Genomic DNA, 6525 nt, shown 5'->3' with positions numbered 1-6525 from the left:
ATTACTCCAGTGTAAATAAGAATTTGGCCCAAGTAGCAGTGACAATTACACAAAGTGCAATTTCTATCTCCTCAGGAGTTCATCTATATCAGCAGTTTCCAAAACAAGTAGATTTAGCCCTTGATGAAAGAGGAGTTCTCCCTGCATATCCCAGACACCCTTCACACTGGTCATGGAAGGGGTCGTTGCAACACTCAGCAAATAAAAAAATCTCTTCACCATTCCCCTGAGCCTTGTACCAGGCCAAGAGCTTACTGCAACCTTCAGGCACTTCCCTGTGCTCTGTGAACCTGAACAAAACCCACAATATAAAAGTCCTTCTCATGTGAAGCAATTCTCTTTATTCTTTTTCTGCCCTAATCTTGTAGCACAATTGCAGTTCCAGAAATGACACAAAACACTCAAGTCCATGGATGGTGAGGTAAATTCAAGGTTGAGAGAAGATGAAAGAAAAAATGGACTCTGAGCCTGATAGGGTTTGGATGGAACTTTACAGGGAATCAGCACACCAAAGGATGCTGTTGTGAGGGGTACCACATGCCCAGCTGCCTGCAAAATTAGAAATCTAGAATTGAGAGGATAGAATTCACTGCTTAACCCCAGGGAAATTAATAGAGACTTTTTGTTTCACAGCTTAATATTTAAACAATGTTGCTCCAATTAGTCAATGGAAGACATTTTGTTTTCTGTTAGATATATTCTTTCCTCACCAAGTCAAGGTGGTTTTCTTCCAGGATTTTTTTTTTTTTTGTTTTTTAAACTAGATTGCTCTTGCCTCCAGGGGTAGCGGCTTTCCGTCAGAAATGGCACAAACAGCTGCGCTGCTCCAGCCTTTACTAACTCAAACTCAAACCCGCGTGCCCACACCCCCCACTTCGTTATTTTGTTTGTGGCATTGCTGGAGAGCGCTCGCGTTCGGAGAAAGGCTCTGCAGCCCGCAGCTCTCGGATTTCCCCTGAGTGGCCGTGCCCCGCAGCTTTGCCCTGCCGAGGCGGCAGCAGAGGCTCCGTGGCCCGGAGCCGGCACCGCGGGCACCGCCCGGGGCCCGCAGCTGCGCTCGGGACCGTGCCTCGGGGGCTGCGGGGGCTGGGCTCTCCTTCAGAGCCACGAACAACTTTAAAGCACCCCGAGCGCTCAGGAGATGGAAACGTGCTGTGCTGTGGTTTCAGGAAGCAGCAGATGAACGCTGGACATGGTGCCAGTCCCCCTTTCTGAACGAACCCGTCCTGAACAATGCAGCCTCAGCCCCGGACCGTGTTCAGTAGAGTCACTGTGATGAACGCAGAGATCACTGTCCGTGCAAAGCAGAGTTCAGCCAGCAGCATGGCACACTGTCCATGTGCTAAACTGACACGTTTAACCCACAGATACCAGGCTAGGGGATTTCAGGTGAAAGTCGGGAGAAATTGCTTGGTATTCAGGGTTTTGCCCATCCTTTCTCCTCTTTGCCACTGAAGTAATCATTTTCAGTTGAATATTTTTATCTTTATCTGTAGCTGTCAGTGTCTTTAACAGTTCAAGCCGTTCCTCTTACCTCTAGCCCTGCAGGTGCTCGTGGGAATTGAGGAGTCCTGCACCAGCCGTGTCTGTTGCCAGCAGGACGCTGCAGTGTCCCCATCTCTGCTGAGGTACCAGTGTGTGGTGAGGCACAGAGATGGTATCCTGGGACACCAGTGTGTAGGCCATGTAGTGCTTGTATGCCACAAAGATTTTGGAGGGTAGAATAAGGAGAATCTATTATTTTCTTTAGAAACAGCTTTTCTCTTCCGTCGTCCCTTGACATCTGCTCCTCACAGCAAGCTTGGGATGCAGTGTGCGCTTCTCTCCCTTACAAAGGCTCTGCCCCTTCTCAGAAAGGCTTCCAGAAGGATACTGACAGTACTGAAACCCCACTCAGTCTGCTTGCTTTTAGAAGCCTGACTCGACTGCCCTGCAAGAACAGAGAGGAAATTTTCCCAGCTCTCTGGAGTAAGGTCCTCCATTACCATGTCATGAAAGAAAACAGACTGCTTGGTAGCTAAGGAAAACTGCTGACTTTAAACCTGAAACAAGGCTCTATCATTTACAGTAATGAGCTCATTGGTGGGGACTGTGTAAAATGTTATGATAAAAACTAGCTGTAGTAAGTGTTTGATAGAATTTATTATTTTCCTTTTTTTGCTGAAGATAGACATAACTACTAATCATTTTCCAATTCAAACCTAAAGAGAAATAAGTGCAGGAAGACCCATCCCAGTAGAAATTCAAAGATCTTGTAAGTAATCTATTATTTTTTTTTTTTTTTTAACCATGGGTTGGTCTAAATTCTTCTGGGAAAGGCTTTAGAAATTTTTAACTGGTTGAATAACAAATAAGTTACTCAGAACAAGCTCTTAATTGAAATACTAATATTTCAGGATTTTAATTGTTTGTGACTTATGGTTACAAGTTAACCTCCTAGATTTGATAGTCCTGTCAGATTTGATTTCTGATGGAAGTGTGCCCTGGGAGGCACCCTGGGGTAGCCCTGTGACAGTTTCTGAGCCAGGTACCACATATGCCCAATATGTGCAGTGAATAAGGGGAGGTACCTAATAGGCTTTGTTACTGTAGACTGTCAGAGCAGTAAATGGCAAGTGCTAAGGAAATCTCTCGGCTACTGTAGGTTACAAAGACCTAAACCACTCCATTCTGAGCCAGAATAAATGAGTCTGGCTGGAGAGAGCAACTCTGCTGTAAAACTAGCAAAAATGGAAGAAAACAAAGGGGTGAAAGCAAGCAAAGCGGAATAAAGATGTCTCCAGCTAAAGGACTGGAAAACTAACTCAGGTTGGCATGCATGTGAGCTATGAATGAAGTTACAGGAGGTTTTTTCTCCCTCTCTGTCTTTTTATTTTTTTCTCTGCCTACTCCATTTGAGGTGTTTAGCCTCCACATAATCACTGGTTCAACACTTGAAAAAGGTGACCAGAGATGCAATACAGTGCATGGGCTTCACTGCCTGTGAGCACTCACTGCTGCATGCAGACCAGAAATAAGTCCTAGTGAAATATTCCACGTGGTGGTTGTCCCCCTGCAGCCTTGTTTTCTGCCTGGGCCAGCTGTATTTCTGCACTGCTGTCTCAGCCACCTCTTCCTCTGTACAGTTGTGGATTCGTGGCTTCAACTCATTCCTTGAACCACAATTTGGGAAGGGGTGCTGGGGTGTGTGATAGGCACTAATCCCAGAGCAGGAACACCCCAGGACACAAGGAACAGGAACATTGGCTGTGGGTTTAATGCTGCCAAAAAGAAAGGACAGACAAAAGAAAGGACAGACAAAAGGAAGAAAGTATTTAGCAAACAGGAGAAAAGGGTGTGGAATGGATACATGAGGGACAGCTGGTCTATGGCCTGTCACTGAGATATTTTCCAACTCCATGAGTCCTGCAAGCACTGGGAGTATGACTGACTGACAAAAAGGATCAGTGTGAGAGACTATGAAGTGTCTGGTCTTGCATGCAACTGATCAAAATTATTATAACATTTCAAGAACACTTTGCATTTTCCATGAAAAGGTAGTCAAATCCATGGTTGTTTTATCTTTGTCTTCTATGGCTCATCATGAGATTTTAATTTCCTGTTACCTGAAAGTTTGTCTACCTGTCTCCTTCCCTCCATCCTGCCATCCCTTTGTACCCAATACAGAACTGCAGAAGTGTTGGTCTTGCTGGTTTTCCCTGAGAAGAGCAGCCACTAGAGGGAAAGATGCACATGAAAAATTCCCTGCAGCACCTCTGGGGCTTCCTTCATAAGTAAAAAGAAAAAAAAAATCAGAATATTACCCAGCATTTGTAAGGTGGTCTGATTTATCCTTTCAGATAAAGTATATTGAATGAGATTCTTTTTAGTATTGCACTTGCACTGTACGTCATGAAACACAGCCAAAATAAAGGGCCAGGGAAAAAAAATCATTGGCTAAATTACACAGAGGAGATTGGATTACCTGTTCAAACAGAGCTCTTAATTCTGTGTATAAATAGAATCCACAAATACAAGTGCACTGCAGTAGAAAATAAAGCTAGCCAACAGCCCCTAATAATCCTTAATTATTAGGAGTTTCAGTTAACATTTGGACAGCTTTGGTCTTAATTCTTTTAAGTTTGAAGAGGCAGAATGACTGAGGTGGCCCCATTTACAATTACAGTGAGCACACACGCTGTTCCAGCCCGTGCTGGCTTTAGCTGAGCATTCTCTGGCAGTCTGGGCTGGGATTTTGTCCTGTTAAAATATAATTACCTATCTGAATGGCAACTAATTTCCAGTTTGAGTTATTCATTTGTAACAATGCACTTGTTTCGACAGAAGTCCATGACAAGAAAAACAAATTGAGCTCCTGACTTTGGCATCATTGCTCACTTAGGAAATTTTTGTACCTGAAAGAAAATCTGCTGATATTCCACGCAAGTAATAAATTATCTCACATTATCAGTCAATACAGCAGCAGAGATCTGTTGCTGTGCATGCCATAAGTAAATGCAGCTGTAAAACAGTCTCAAGGTAAGACTGAAATCTAATGTTACTTAAAAAACAAAAAAGCTTGATAGTACTATTCTATGCAGGGACATTTACTATTGTATCAACCAGAACATTTAAAATTTGTCTCAGGGATGGAGTTTTCAAATGCCCTTAGCAGTGACTTAATATTCTTTCCCATTTCTAAAGTTGCTCTATGTAATATATATGTGAGATCAGAAGTCAAATAGTGTATTGCAGGCAGGCAGTAAAATTGAGCAGATGAAATTTATTATTAAGTTATCTTAATAAGCTGTGTTGTTCTTCAAAATATACAAGCCCAGTATAGGGCCTGTGTAGCCCAAGGATCCTCCAAGGTAGATAATTTGACATTAATTTACTGCTGCAATCCCCATTTGGTTAAGACTGTGTAACTCTTTCCCCTTTGACCTTCTGTTTGTAACTACCTGTATCCATCAAAAATTCCCACTCCTGAGACTCGGGTTTGCCAAAAATGTGAGCTGCAAAAGTTGAATTTTTATTTCAACATTTTATCAATTGTTTTTAATATTACAAAACACATGAAGGCATGGGGAAAACACTGAGCTTATATTGTTTGATATTCTCTAGCCAGAAGCGAGATCTAAAACTAAAAATCAGAACTATTTTTCTATAGAAAAGAAAGTGCATTATTAATGTTGGCAAACAACCTGGTTTCATTTGATCAAATAAAATTACAGAAGGTTGAGACAGGAATATAAACAAATGATCACCTGGCTGTTGTCAGGCACACACCTCAGAAAGCACAGGCACTCTCTGGGTGTCCATCCCTGGCCTGGTGCTGCTCTCCCCTGGCCCCAAACCTGTCTGTGCCATTTTATGTATTTTTTCTGCTGAGTACGACCTGCACAGGCAGGCAAGTGGCACAGCAAGTCCTGGGCCTTTTTTATTCTACAGTGTGGAGCATTACAGATAATTCTGCTGGATGGCACCCTAGCAGTGCATCTGCTCCTGCTGTGCACTCTCTCAGTGAACTCAGCCTGCTCTTGCGATACCTTAATTGCTTGCTGTGGAAGCTGAAGGTGACACCATAAGCAAATCACCATAAATACATGCAAACCTCACTTACAACAGCAAATCAGATTGTTCCAGATAGAGCACAGTACAGATCAGCAAAAGCTGTTTCACTCTAAATCTCATTTTCACACATCTTCAGACTTTGTACAGAATCCCAGCAGATGCTTGGAAAGACAAGTATCTTATGTTTATATGGGCATTTATAAACTCCTGAATTGCTTTTTGCTGCTTATAGTTCATAAACTAATATAGCAGTGAACAAACTGCATTTTCAGAATTGTGAACAAACTGCATTTCATATATGTTATCCAGTTATGGACCACACTTTGTATTTCTTATTCAAGAAGGATTAAATCAAAAGGGAAGTAGTCTGTGAAAAGGTGAATTTATACACAGCGAGCTAAACTCTTGCTAAATTATTCACTTGAAGGAAATATAAAGGTTTCCAGTAGATTTCTCTGTACTTGTTTTCAGAGAAGCTTATGCTTGTCCCCCTTAGAGACTTTCTCCATGAATAAGCTGAAGTTAGATGTGTAGTGAGACTGAGTTTTAGGGATGATTTTCCTAAAATAGGATTAAGGCTCACTAACAGTGTGTGGAGGGCAGGTAGTGCCGCTGCTGCTTATTGGCTAAACTATATTTTGGTTTCTACATATAAAAGTTCAGTACCTATGAGCTTTAAGCTTGCTCCTGTAAGAGGTAAAAGAAAATGGTTATTTTGGTCTCTCCATAGTTTTTTTTCTGGTACAAAATAAGCAATCCTCTTGTGATCTGAGCAGGATAGTAACTAGTCCTGAAGTGGTGCTTCAGGGACTTAATGAAGATCATTCAATTATTTTTCCCCCTCCAGATTATTTCCAAGTTGTTTCTTTGGGGTTTTTTGGTTTTGTTTCGTTGGGTTTTTTTTGGTGGCTTTTTGTTTTGTTTTGTTTTGTTTCTTTAACCTTGGGTGAAGAATTAGGGCAGTTCTACAAA

The sequence above is a fragment of the Anomalospiza imberbis genome, chromosome 12, assembly GCF_031753505.1.
Source record: "Anomalospiza imberbis isolate Cuckoo-Finch-1a 21T00152 chromosome 12, ASM3175350v1, whole genome shotgun sequence".
Classification (NCBI taxonomy): domain Eukaryota; kingdom Metazoa; phylum Chordata; class Aves; order Passeriformes; family Viduidae; genus Anomalospiza; species Anomalospiza imberbis.
Note: the sequence above shows the minus strand (reverse complement) of the source record.